Here is a 13,200-nt window from a genome sequence, read left to right as displayed (position 1 = left end):
TAATAAGCCCATTCATGCTGCCCCGGCCCGATTGCAGCGGATGATGTTGCAGCTGCAACGCTTTGAATTTGACATAGTGTACAAGAAGGGCACGGAAATGCATGTTGCTGATGCCCTGTCGCGGGCGCCTTTGTCCTCCTGTGTACAGCATCCATATGAACAATCTGATCTGCATGTGCTCAACGTTAATTTTGTCCCGTCGAAGCAGTTACAGACACTGATTGAGCACACCGCTGCTGACTCTGATTTGCAGCAGCTGTCGGCTGTTATTCTGCGTGGTTGGCCCTGCAAGCCACACTCCCTGCCTGCTGCCGTGAGGCCGTTCTTCCTTGTTCGGGACGAGCTTGTACTTCGGGATGGAATTGTCATTAAGGGCCACAAAGTGGTTATTCCTGCCTCGTTGTATGATGCCTACTATACTGCTGCACACTCCGGACACCCGGGTGCAGACGCCACCGTTGCACATGCCCAAGGGCAATACTATTGGCCTGCTATGGCCAAGTACATCAAGGCTCGGGTTGCTGCGTGTGCTGCTTGCAACTCCATGGCTCCTCACCATCAACGACAACCCCTACTACAACAGCCGGCACCTGAAATGCCCTGGTCTTCACTGGCCGCCGATATCTTTGAGTGGCGTGGGAAGAACTATCTGGTACTTGTTGACTCTTATTCATCTTGGTTTGATGTGGACCTTCTTCCTACCCTCACATCGGAGATGGTCATCAGTAAGCTGCGCCGTCACTTTGCCACGTTTGGATCTCCAGTGAAGCTACAAACTGACAACGGCCGGCAGTTTACTAGTGCTGAGTTTGCTGTCTTTGCGACTAAGTGGAACTTTGCCCATTACACTAGCAGCCCGGAATTCCCTCAGAGCAACGGGCTGGCAGAACGTGCTGTGCGCAGTGCTAAGACTTTGTTGGAACAGTCTCGCTTGTCTAATTGTGATTTCTACCAAGGACTTTTGAATTTACGTAATGTTTCTCGCGATGGGGTTTTAGGTTCTCCTGCACAACGGCTCATGTCTCGCGTTCTTCGTCCTCCTATGCCCATTTCTCAGCAATCCCTGACTCCTGTGGTTCGTTCCCCTGAGGCGGTCCACCGCCGCATCTCTCATCGCCATGAGATCCAGCGTCGGTCTCATGACAAGTCTTGTCGTCCTCTGCCTCCCCTCTCCGCGGGCCAGGTGGTTCGCATGCAGACTCCTACCGGTTTTTCCAAACTTGCTACTGTTGTAGGGTTGGCTGACTCCCCTCGCTCCTATTTGGTGGATTACGAGGGTACTGTATATCGTCGTAGTCGCCAGCATTTGTGTGCTGTCCGTGAGCCTCCTCCACCAGTTTCTTTCCCGTCCACGTCCACTCCGTTACCTGTTCTTCCTCCTCGGGCTATCCCAGGTGCCCCTGCTGTCGTTCCAGCGCCTGCCCAACCTGCTCCTGTTCCTGTGAAGCCTGATCTCGGCTCTCCTGTTCTTTCCCCAAGGTCCTCTCCTGTCGGTTCCTCTCTTTCGTCCTCCCCTCCAGGTTCGGTTTTGGCCTCGCCGGTCTCTAGTCCCCGACCTGCATTGCTGCCTGTTCCGTCCCCCCGATTTTTGCTGCCTTTGCCTTTGGGAGAGGGGAGTGAGGGTGGTGTACGGACCCGCTCTGGCAGAGTTGTGCGGGCTCCTGATCGGTATGGTGATTATGCTTAGTTTAAGATGTTCTCTGACTATTATTGTTATTATGTGCAGGTCTGTATAATTGCCTGCTGCTGCTATTTATCTTAAGGGAAGGGATGTAGATGGTTATGCATGCAACCATATATGTAACTACCTCATTAGCATATTGTCCCTCCCACATTCTATAGTATAACTGTAGTCTCTGCATGTTCCCTCCCTGTTAGGTTCCAGTACGTGTGTAGACCAGATGTGGTTAGTACTGGAACGTGTGTTATTGGTGTTTAAATAAAGATCTAGCTAAAGGACTATGGACAACGTCTAGCTTCCTTTACATTAACATTTTGTGCAAGGTCCTATGTTGTTTCATTTTCATTTAATTGCATGTGCTTGATTTTCCATTGTACAAGAAACCAGAGTTTCAATTTTGGAGTGTGGGAGGAAACCCACATAGTCACAGGGAGAACATACAAACTCTGTACAGACAAGTACCCATGGCCAAGATTGAACATGGGTCACTGGCACTATAAGCACTGTAAAGCAGCAACTCTACCACTGCGCCATCGTGCTGGGGCTTTGGCAGGAAACAAACCAATCTCCCTTCCATTACTCAGGCTGCCCTAACAAGATTACCAGCGTAATTAAGGAAAAGTCACACCCCAGCCTTTCCCTCTTCTTCTCTCTCCCTTTGGTCAAGAGGTATCGAAGTATGAAAATGCAAGATTCAAGATTCAAGATATTTGTCATTTGGACGCCTTGAGGTCCAAACGAAATTACATTTCTGCAGCCATACATTACAAACAAATAGACCCGAGACACAACATAATTTACATAAACATCCATCACATTGCTGTGATGGAAGGCCAAAAAAAAGTTTTTTTTTTGTTTTGTTTTTTTGCTCCACCTCCAGATTCAACGGCAGTTTCTTCCCAGCTGTTATTAGGCAACTGAACCATCCTACAAACAACAAGAGAGCAGTCCTGAGCCACTATCTACTTCATTGGAGACCCCTGGGCTATCTTTGATCAGACTTTATTGGACTAAATGTTATTCACAATATTCCACTCATGTATCTGTACACTGTGGATTGCTCGATTGTAATTATGTATGTCTTTCCGTTGACTGGTTAGCATGCTACAAATGCTTTTCACTGTACCTCGGTACACGTGACAATAAACTAAACTAAACTGAAGTAGACAAGAGACATAGTTAGTTAATTGGCAGAGCAAGGTTGAGGGACCCTAAAGCCTAATCCTGCTTTTCAAATGGATGTAAATCTGTCACATTGATTTTAGGACTTCAGTAAAAAAGGATTTTGTCAACTAAAATTATTTATATTTTCAGTTGTTTACCTCGAGTGTTACAGTTTCTGAAGAGATGGAACTAAAGGATTCCACAGGTGCTGAAGATTGCACCATAATAGATGGAATAGAATTCCAGACTGGGGAGTGCTTTGAAGACATCTCAAAACAGCTGAAAGAAATTGATGTAATCATGGCTGAGCTGGAAGGGTGTCTTTAATATAATTTCTAATGTTTGCTACTTTATTCAAAAGTTAAATTTAACCATGTTTATACTTCCCATTTTGTGAGTTTTGTAGCACATACATCTGGGTAAAGTTTTATTGACTAAAATCTTAATAAATAGTTAAAATAGTTAGTGATTTGATTTTTTTCCCCCAATAAAAATTACCTTTTACACTTCTCAGTGTTGAGATTAGCTTCCTCCTGCACACCACAAGGGTTACATAAACATTTGTTATAGAATTGCAAATTATAATGTGTAAAACCAAGCTGTGTAATTTAACAAACCAATGTGACAGAACATAACAAAAATTTGTGTTAAAATATTTTGACCATGATTGAACCAATTTATTTTCTTCCTTGATTCTCTTTGTGTGCCACACTCTGATTTTCAATGGTTTTCCCCGCCTTTGCACATATGTTTCATCTGGTGTTTCATTATCTGCAACAATATTAAAAAGTTAACATTTTGTGCAAGGTCCTATGTTGTTTCATTTTCATTTAATTGCATGTGCTTGATTTTCCATTGTACAAGAAACCAGAGTTTCAATTTTGGACTCAGGAAGAGAACTGAAAAATATAAGCTCAAAATGCCCTTGATGTTTTCATTGAGATTACTCGTGGTTTCTTTAAGGATCATCAGAAAGATGGACATAATGTGCGTTAATGGTCAATAGTTTCTTTATTGCCATGTGTACCAAATAGAATGAAATTATTTTATTGCATACTGATCTGCAAGATTATCCCTGTACATAAGCATAATTACCCCTGTCAGTGCAGAATAGCCCACTGAGTCTAAATGCTAAAGGTGCCATTTTGGTGCCATTTTACAGTCCCAGTTGCAGCTGTCTCCATTCCGGTCGTCCCGTGAACCATCGTCCCTCTCCACGCCTGGCTCTCTTTGGCCTTCGTTCCCTGGTGGGGGGGGGCTCCCGTAGCCATCCCCGAGGGCGCAGAAGGTAAGACATCACCATTCCTATCACCGAGCCCCTTGTCCAGTGTCCAACACCATCGCTGTCTCCTTCCATCCCCTTTTCTGATTCAGCAGACGCCAGGCTCAGCGGCAACCTCTCCAAGCCTATTCTCGCCAGGACATGTGTTGTGAATGATCTGTCCATTTTATATATGGAATTCATAATTGGGTTTGGGTTTTTGGAACCAACATGGACATATTCATATGTAGGCAGTGTTTTTTCCCTTTCCAGGCATCTTATATATTTTTTCATCTGTATACCCACATGAATATTGAAATAAGCAAGTCTTTGTCATTGGTTCCTCATAATATCTACAATTCTCAATTGGAAATGGATTGACTTGGCTTGAACTGACGTTTTTTCAGGCTTCGTACAACACACGTAAAACTTACGTTGTAGAACTCATATTCCAATGGAAGATAACTTTGACTTTGGCTGATAATGTCTGAGAGTCATATAGTAAAAACTAGGCCATCAGCCCACCATATCCATTCACAGGCCAGTTTCACTGGAGTTTTCTGGATTAAAATTGAATTTCACTTAAAGCATGTGGTCATATTTAATAGTAGTTCATATTTTTTTATTCTTAAGTTTTCCTCTTGTGCCTAACTAGTCCTTTGTATATTGTTGAAACCTAAACACCTTATCAGATGTTATATATTTCATCATTTGTACTAAGACTGATAAGATGAAACAATTAATTCTCAAGATAATAAAGGGAAGGGATTATTCAAAAAATATTTGTCTTGGAGAATTTGATTAATGATAATGATCAAAATATTTTTTAAAGTTTGATCATTCAATCATTTATTATTATTTATTCTGGTCATTTTGATAATTTATAATGGGCAAAGTGAACACCTTGAATAAATAATTAACCCTCACCATTATTTCTATAACAATATCCCCTTTTTACCTAAATTTATCTAGTTCGGAACCACATTGTGGAATATGCCACTGAAGTGTATTCTGGACATATTTTGCAGGACCTTCGGCAGCGTAATGGGATAACATGGGTCATCCAGGAAATGACTCCATCATGAATCTGCAAAAAAAAAAATTTAACACACAGTAAAAAGTCAAGCCTCCCGCATTGTCATTCGTCAAGGCTGCTAAACATATGGAATGCTTTTGATTGTCCATGACATTAAGAAGTATTCATCTATATAACTAAAAGTCTCATCTTGACCACTTCCTGTCTCTGCTGTTAATTGATTTTAGAAAAAACGCTACCCTATATCGCTATGATTGTGGCCATCTTACTCACAGTCCTTCTCCGCTGCAGTAACCACAAGGATTTTTCCGATTGCTGAAAAATAAAAAAAGTTATGAATGTTTTAAAAATCTTGAGATCAGCTGATTGGTCCTCACGCCTGTTAATAAGTATGATGAAGGTAATGCCACTTCTGGAGTGGGGAAATCAGGAGTATAAAACTTCGGATGCCTGGACGCGAGTCAGTCACTCTGGAAGATCGTGAGGGAGAGGCCTCAACTGTCATTCTGCTGTGAGTCTACCATGTGCTTGCAATAAATGCTTTGTTACCCCGCAATGTGGTTGCAATACATGATGATTGGTTAACCCTTAATGTGCTTGCAATAAATGCATTGTTACCCCACAATGTGTATGCAATAAATGATGATTGGTTAATGATTGAAATCGATTGATTCGACTTGGCTCGACTTGAAATGGATTGGCTCGACTTGAAATGGATTGGCTCGACTTGAAATGGATTGGCTCGACTTGAAATGGATTGGCTCGACTTGACTTGAAATGAATTGAAATTGATTGACTTGACTTGAAATGGATTGACTTGAAATGAGTTGACTTGACTTGACTTGAAATGGATTGATTTGACGAATTGAAATGGATTGACTTGACTTGAAATGGATTGATTTGAAATGGATTGGATTGGCTTGACTTGAAATGGATTGGCTTGACTTGAAATGACTTGACTTGACTTGAATTGAAATGGATTGACTTGACTTGAATTGAAATGGATTGACTTGACATGACTGGAAATGCATTGGCTTGACTTGACAATCCAATTCCTCCGTCTACACCGCATCTGCGCCCAGGATGAGGTTTTCCATACAAGATCATCGGATATGTTCTAACTAACCATATAACCATATAATAATTACAGCACGGAAACAGGCCATCTCGGCCCAACAAGTCCGTGCCGAACAATTATTTTCCCCTAGTCCCATCTACCTGCACGCAGACCATAACCCTCCATTCCTTTCTCATCCATATACCTATCTTTGGGAAACAGGGCTTCCCCTCTTCCATTATAGATGAGGCTCACCTTGATATCCCACAACTCCACTCTTGCTCCCCCTCCTCCCATTCGCAACAAGGACAGTGTCCTCCTTGTCCTCACCTTCCACCCCATCAGCCGTCGCATACAGCATATAAACCACCAACACGTTCGCCACCTCCAACAGGAGCGCACTACTGGCCACATCTTCCCATCTCTATTCCCTTCTGCTTTTGGCAGTGACCATTCCCTCAGCAACTCCCTTGTCAACTCGTCCCTTCCCACCCAAACCACATCCCCTCCCCAGGTACTTTCCCCTGCAACCACAGGAGATGCAACACCCGTCCCATTACCTCCCCCTCAACTCCATCCACGGACCCCAACAGTCTTTTCAGGTGAGGCAGAGGTTCACTTGCACCTTCTCCAACCTCATTTACTGTATCCGCTGTTCCAGGTGTCAACTTCTCTACTTCGGCAAGACCAAGAGCAGGCTCGGCGATCGTTTTGCTGAACACCTCCGCTCAGTCTGCCTTAACCTACCTGATCTCACAGTTGTTCAGCAGTTTAACTCTCCCTCCCATTCCCAATCTGTCCTTTCTGTCCTGGGCCTCCTCCATTGTCAGAGTGAGGCCCAGCACAAGTTGGAGGAACAGCACCTCATATTTCTCTTGGGCAGCTTACACCCCAGCGGTATGAACATTGACCTCTAACTTCAAACAGCTCTCGCTAGCCCTCTCTCTCCATCCCCTCCCCTTCTCAGTTCTCCCATCAGTCTTACTGTCTCTGACTACATTCTATCTCTGTCCTGCCCACTCCCCTGACATCAGTCTGAAGAAGGGTCTCGACCCGAAACGTCACCCATTCCTTCTCTGCAGAAATGCTGCCTGTCCCGCTGAGTTACTCCAGCATTTTGTGTCTACGTTCGATTTAAACCAGCATCTGCAGTTCTTTCCGAGTCGGGAAGTCTTGATTCAGCTCTGTAGGACTTTGGTTAGGTCACATTTGGAGTATGACATGCAGTTTCGATCACCGCATTGCAGAAAGGATGTGGAAGATTTGGAGAGAGTGCAGAGGAGGTTTTTGTGATATGCTGAGAAAAGTTGTTTTGTATGGTTCTTGAGAGCTTCAACATTTATTCTCTTGGAGCAATGTACAGTATCTGTTGACAGTAATAATCTTGGGCTTGATGGAGATACCAGAGTAGATTAGGTAGCAGTCAGTCCAAAAATTATTGGTGTCTATGATGGCCTGCATGATGCAAACATCTTTTAAATCAAGAAAAACAGTGGAATATCCTCTTCAAATTTGACTGCCTACTGAAATTGATCTCTGTCTTATGCTTGCCCCACCACTGCTTCTAAGCCATGGTACTGACCAACAGGTCTATGACGGATTAATCTCAATGAGGACGAGTGTCAAACAAGGTTTCGTCATTGTCCCAATATTTTACTCAATCTAGCTAGCTGCTATGGGATCTCATCTCACAATAAATGTTGTATGCGAATGGAGCTAATCTGATAAACTAATGGGAGACTGTACAACCTACAATCAGTGAACAAACAGTGACTGTATTCCCGAACCAAGATAGCACAAACCTCAGTGGTGGAGTTGCAGTGTACAATCATCATATGCATTTTTGCATGTCTGAGTTCCAAGACAGCATAATGTGCTCATCAAAATATACAAGAGACTTGAACTTCCTGCAGTGGGCACCTCAAAGCACTGAAGAAATATCATCAATGCCGTCTCCACAAAATTCTTCAAATTCACTGGAAGGATAAGAGAATTACATCAATTTCTTCTCCAGGCAAACATACAAACCAATGAGGCCCTGGTTTCTTTCCGCCAACTGTGTTGGACAGGCCATCTTGTTTACAAGCATGACACCAGACGCTCCAAACAGACACTCTATTTTATGCACCAGTGCTTGCAGGAAAAAACATTTCAAGATTCTGTTCAAAGCTTCTTTGACGAATCTTGCTTAAGATCCCTGAGGAATCTTGGGAACATCAAGCCCTTAAAATCCCAGAGCCCACTCATAGTGGAGAAAGAGCATTCAAGATGAAATTGGAAGTATATAGAAGCCTGAGAGAAATGGCAAATGGATCAAACGTTTCTAACTACTCCCTTTCAAGTTTTTCTTGTTACTTTGAAAATTCTGTTTTATTTTAACAATGGGAAGCTTCAATTATAACGTACCCTCAACATTTCCACTAACATTTCACAGGCAGGTAAAATAAAGCACACAGAACAAATATAAATATGGAAACTTCTTGGATTCCAAACAATTCTGAATGCAGATGGGAAAAATGCTGATTTGGCATGATTTGATTGCACTTTAAAAAAAGTCAGAATGTAGTGCACATTGTTACGGTTGCTGCCTTACAGCGAATGCTTACAGCGCCGGAGACTTGGGTTCGATCCCGACTACGGTTGCTGTCAGTACGGAGTTTGTACATTCTCCTCGTGACCTGCGTAGTTCTTTTCCGAGATCTTCAGTTTCCTCCCACACTCCAAAGACATACAGGTATGTAGGTTTATTGGCTTGGTAAATGTAAAAATTGTCCCTAGTGTGTGTAGGATAGAGTTAATATGCGGGGATTGCTGGCCGGTGCGGACTCTGTGGGCTGAAGGGCCTGTTTCCGCGCTGTATTTCTAAACTAAACTAAACAAATTTGGAACAGAAAATTCAATTTGAAGCAAGAATCCAAGGCTGAAATGTGAAAATGCAGAAATGACATCAAACTCTGTCCATCAAAGATAAAAAGAAGGGCTGGAGGTATTTCCATTGACTGCTTGCTGCTTTAATCTGAGTGTAGATTAAAAAGAAATAGTAATGCATATGCATCACAAAATGAAACAGTTTGTGGAGCCAAGAGCATATGGATTTTTTCTTCTTGAACTGAAGCACACATGGGGAACACTGGATACAGTAGATGAGGTGTATGTGAACTTCTGTCTCACCTGGAAGGACTGCTGGGGACCCTGGATGGACATGAGGGAGGAGGTATAGGGACATGTGCTATATCTGCAGCTCTTTGGTTCATTCACCTCTTCCTACCCAAACCACCCTACCACCAGGTACTATACCCTGCAACTGTAGATGTTACAGCTGTCTCTATTCCTCCTCCCTCACCTCCATCTAAGGACCCCAACTAGATGAAACAGAGGTTCACGTGCACCTCGTCTAACCTCATCTACTGCATCCAAGCGTTCCCAATGTGGCCTTCTGTACATCGGCAAGATCCAGTTTAGACTTGGTAACCGTTTCACCGAGCACTTGTGCTCGGTTGTCAAGGCCTGCTGTATCTCCCAGCCGCTAACCATTTTAACCTCTTCCCATCTCCATGCTGAGCTCTCTGTCCTGGGCTGCCTCCATTGCAAGAGTGAGGCCACATGCAAACTGGAGGAACAGCACCTCATCTCAAGCTGTGTAGATTTTCAACTGGCGAAAATCACTGGATGTTCCTCTCCTACAAAGTCCCGAGAGAGAATGCACCCCAGCCCTGTCCTAGAGGCATCTGTCTGCACAATGAAGGGCCTGTTGAAGCATGGGTTGTGCAGCACAGGCTTGCTGATGAGAGCTGTTTTTTACTTAAAAATGGCAACTTTCACTACTGTTCTCACTGTTCCCTCTTCTATGGTACACCCTTTTGGTTTGGTCTGAGAGGGGGGTATCAATAGACAATGGACAATAGACAATAGGTGCAGGAGTAGGCCATTCGACCCTTCGAGCCAGCACCGCCATTCACTGTGATCATGGCTGATCATCCCCAATCAGTACCCCATTCCTGCCTTCTCTCCATATCCCCTGACTCCGCTATTTTTAAGAGCCCTATCTAACTCTCTCTTGAAAGCATCCAGAGAACTCGCCTCCACCGCCCGCTGAGGCAGAGAATTCTACAGAATTTCTCTGTGAGAAAAAGTGTTTCCTTGTCTCCGTTCTAAATGGCTTACTCCTTATTCTTAAACTGTGGCTCCTGGTTCTGGACTCCCCCAACATCGGGAAAATGTTTCCTGCCTCTAGCGTGTCCAAACCCTTAACAATCTTATATGTTTCAATGAGATACCCTCTCATCCTTCTAAACTCCAGAGTGTACAAGCCCAGCTGCTCCATTCTCTCAGCATATGACAGTCCCGCCATCCCAGGAATTAACCTTGTAAACCTACGCTGCACTCCCATTGTTGAACATGTTGGTGGTTTTCGAGTATATCAGGCACCAGCCAAATTAAAATAACTATTTTGGGAAATGCCAAGAACTGTTTTCCTATAATGCTAAATTGAGTTGACGATGCACTTAATTTACAAGCATATTTAATACAACAAACTACTTACATAAAATCGCAAGCATCCTGAATGACTGGACACAAATCAGTAACAGAGATATGGTCCAAACTGAAAGGAAAGCTCTGAAAGGCCAAGTTACAGTCACACAGAGGCTGTAAATAATTGACCAAATCAGAAATATAATATACACAATTCCCTGCCTTGGGTTGTGCCATATTTGAAGATAAACTGTGTAAAGGGCCAAATAATAACTTGGGTTGTTTTGTTATCCCATGATGTTTAAGAACAGGTTGAATTAATTTGTGAACAAACCTCAGGTAATAAATATATAAGAAGTATGGGGGAGTTCACTGTGAATCCTACATCCAATTTTGTGACCAATAATAACAAACCAGTAAATGTGCAATTTACATTGAGAAAAGGACTGCTCCCATTGCCTTTCTCAGATTGGTGGAAACGTATCAAAGATGCAAATGGGAATGAAGCCAAGAATGAACATGAATTGAATATTTGATGAAAGCTAGGCATGATTCCTTATTTAAGAATAATTATTGACATTGTTTTGGGCTGTTAGGTGTTTCATTTAATAAACCTTCAAAAACCATATTGAAAGAATAAATATTATGTCAACATACAATGTGATGTCTTCAGTGTTGAAGAATAGCTTGAAGTGATTGCTGAAAATTCATCTAGAAGTAGAAGAAAAATAAGAATAAAATATAATAAATATGAGAATTCTTTAGCAAAATATTAAACGTGGTTATTAACAAAGATAAAAGTGCAAAGGCTTGGCTTAGTTTGAGAGCTACTAAGCTGCGTAGTGCCATTTTGGGAGCTACAAGGTTAAATACAAACTTTACTACGGATAAGAATGCAGGCCACCAGAATGCCATTCACAAAATTCTAACTGACCCATTTCTCATTTGTTTAGTGTGAGATCCATTTAGTTTGACCTTAATCCATGATAATTATCTACGATATTTTCCATATCCAACTTAATCTTTTCCGATCCAACCTTACCCAGAGGTATTTGTAGGAAAGAGAAACTTTCTAGGCTACCAAATATTGCTACTGATCAGGAATAAATATTGTGCATAGTAATACAAAGCATCATAAGGCACAGAGCCAGTGATAGCAATATACTACCAGATCCCAATGTTTTATGAGTATATACATGTGACCAAATCTGAACCAAGCATATATGATTGGGTCACATTAGCCTTGAGCTAGGTAGCTAGATTTTAATTCCTATATGACAGTTTGGTGAATTCAATGCAACTCTGCCATGGACCTGCACAAGTGGAATTTTGAATCTTCCTCCATCACCTCTTTCACATTCACATGTATGCCCTACAACTCTGTACAAAGAAGAGCAGAGCATTTTGGGCAATATCTATCTTTCAAGTAACATTTCTAAAAATAGATCATCTAAATGATTATCCATTTTTTTTAAAATGGGGTTCTTGTATATAAATTGATAACTTGACCTTCCAATTTTTCTACACAATAGTTTCTCTACCTCAAAGTAATTTCTTATATGTAAATCATCATGTGATATTTCTAAAATTTATGCTACATAAATACATACCTTTCTTATTTTGTTCTTGCTCTTCTTGTGTGTCGTAGATAGCAAGTGTCACATCTACCATTCCACTAACTATGAGAATATAGACCACCAGGATGTTATTCCAAAAATTCTAACAAGCTCATATATATTACGCTTTATAATCATTATGTATTCAGTCAACTACTTCATGAGCTAATGCAGTCCAAATGAAGAGGGCACTTACGATTTTCTAGGGCCTACTTGATCTCAAGCAAATGCTCACACATATAAGATTAATTATTTTATATAAGTGGGTACTTGATTCGCAAATACAGACCTTTACAATTCAAGTGACCATCTTTATTTGTGTGATAAAGGATTTAGCTGACACAATAAACACTTTGATGGTTAAAACTAAAGATTTAACATAATGAAAAATGAGTAGCAACAAATTATAGGTGAATCTCTTTTATGATGTGATCAAACATTGTGCATGTCTTTGCACATCATTCTCTTCATGCTACATATTTTGGGAGAAGGTGTGGATTAGATAGTCAAGAGGATGACTATCCCCAGCTCACTTGCTATTGATACTGTGAATTTTTCAAATAAATCTTTAACAGAAAATGTGGAAATTCCATTCACATACCTTGTTGATATTTGTGCCAATATTCTACTAAAACTAGAAGAACCATTGAGGAAAGTTCTAACATAATGTAATTTCATCCAGTAAAGGAAAATATGCATTTGCATCAAAGTTCATACTGAACAATTAATCCATTTATACAGAAATTAAAAACAGAAAATGCTGGATATACTCAATGTTTTGGTGTGAAGTGTGTATTTTGGTAAGTTATACCAAGGTAGGGCATACAGTATATGTCAAGGCCCTGTGATGTTGTAGAACACGGTATAAGTGCATAGTTCCCTGAAAGTGGTACCACAGATAGATGGGGTGGT

The 13,200-nt window shown here is 41.7% G+C and overlaps 1 long non-coding RNA gene across 1 annotated transcript in view; it reads left to right on the top strand.

The window, feature by feature from the left end:
• Window positions 1-8,850, top strand: part of LOC129712141 (uncharacterized) — a 34,364-nt gene extending 25,514 nt beyond the window's left edge. The window contains exon 3 of the long non-coding RNA XR_008725995.1: window positions 2,996-8,850. This is a non-coding gene — a long non-coding RNA (uncharacterized LOC129712141). The remainder of the gene's footprint in view (window positions 1-2,995) is intronic.
• Window positions 8,851-13,200: the final 4,350 nt, after the last annotated feature.

Source organism: Leucoraja erinacea, chromosome 2 (assembly GCF_028641065.1).
Source record: "Leucoraja erinacea ecotype New England chromosome 2, Leri_hhj_1, whole genome shotgun sequence".
NCBI classification, from domain to species: domain Eukaryota; kingdom Metazoa; phylum Chordata; class Chondrichthyes; order Rajiformes; family Rajidae; genus Leucoraja; species Leucoraja erinaceus.
The sequence above is the reverse complement of the archived record's forward strand: the minus strand, read 5'-3'. Positions and strand labels throughout refer to the sequence as shown.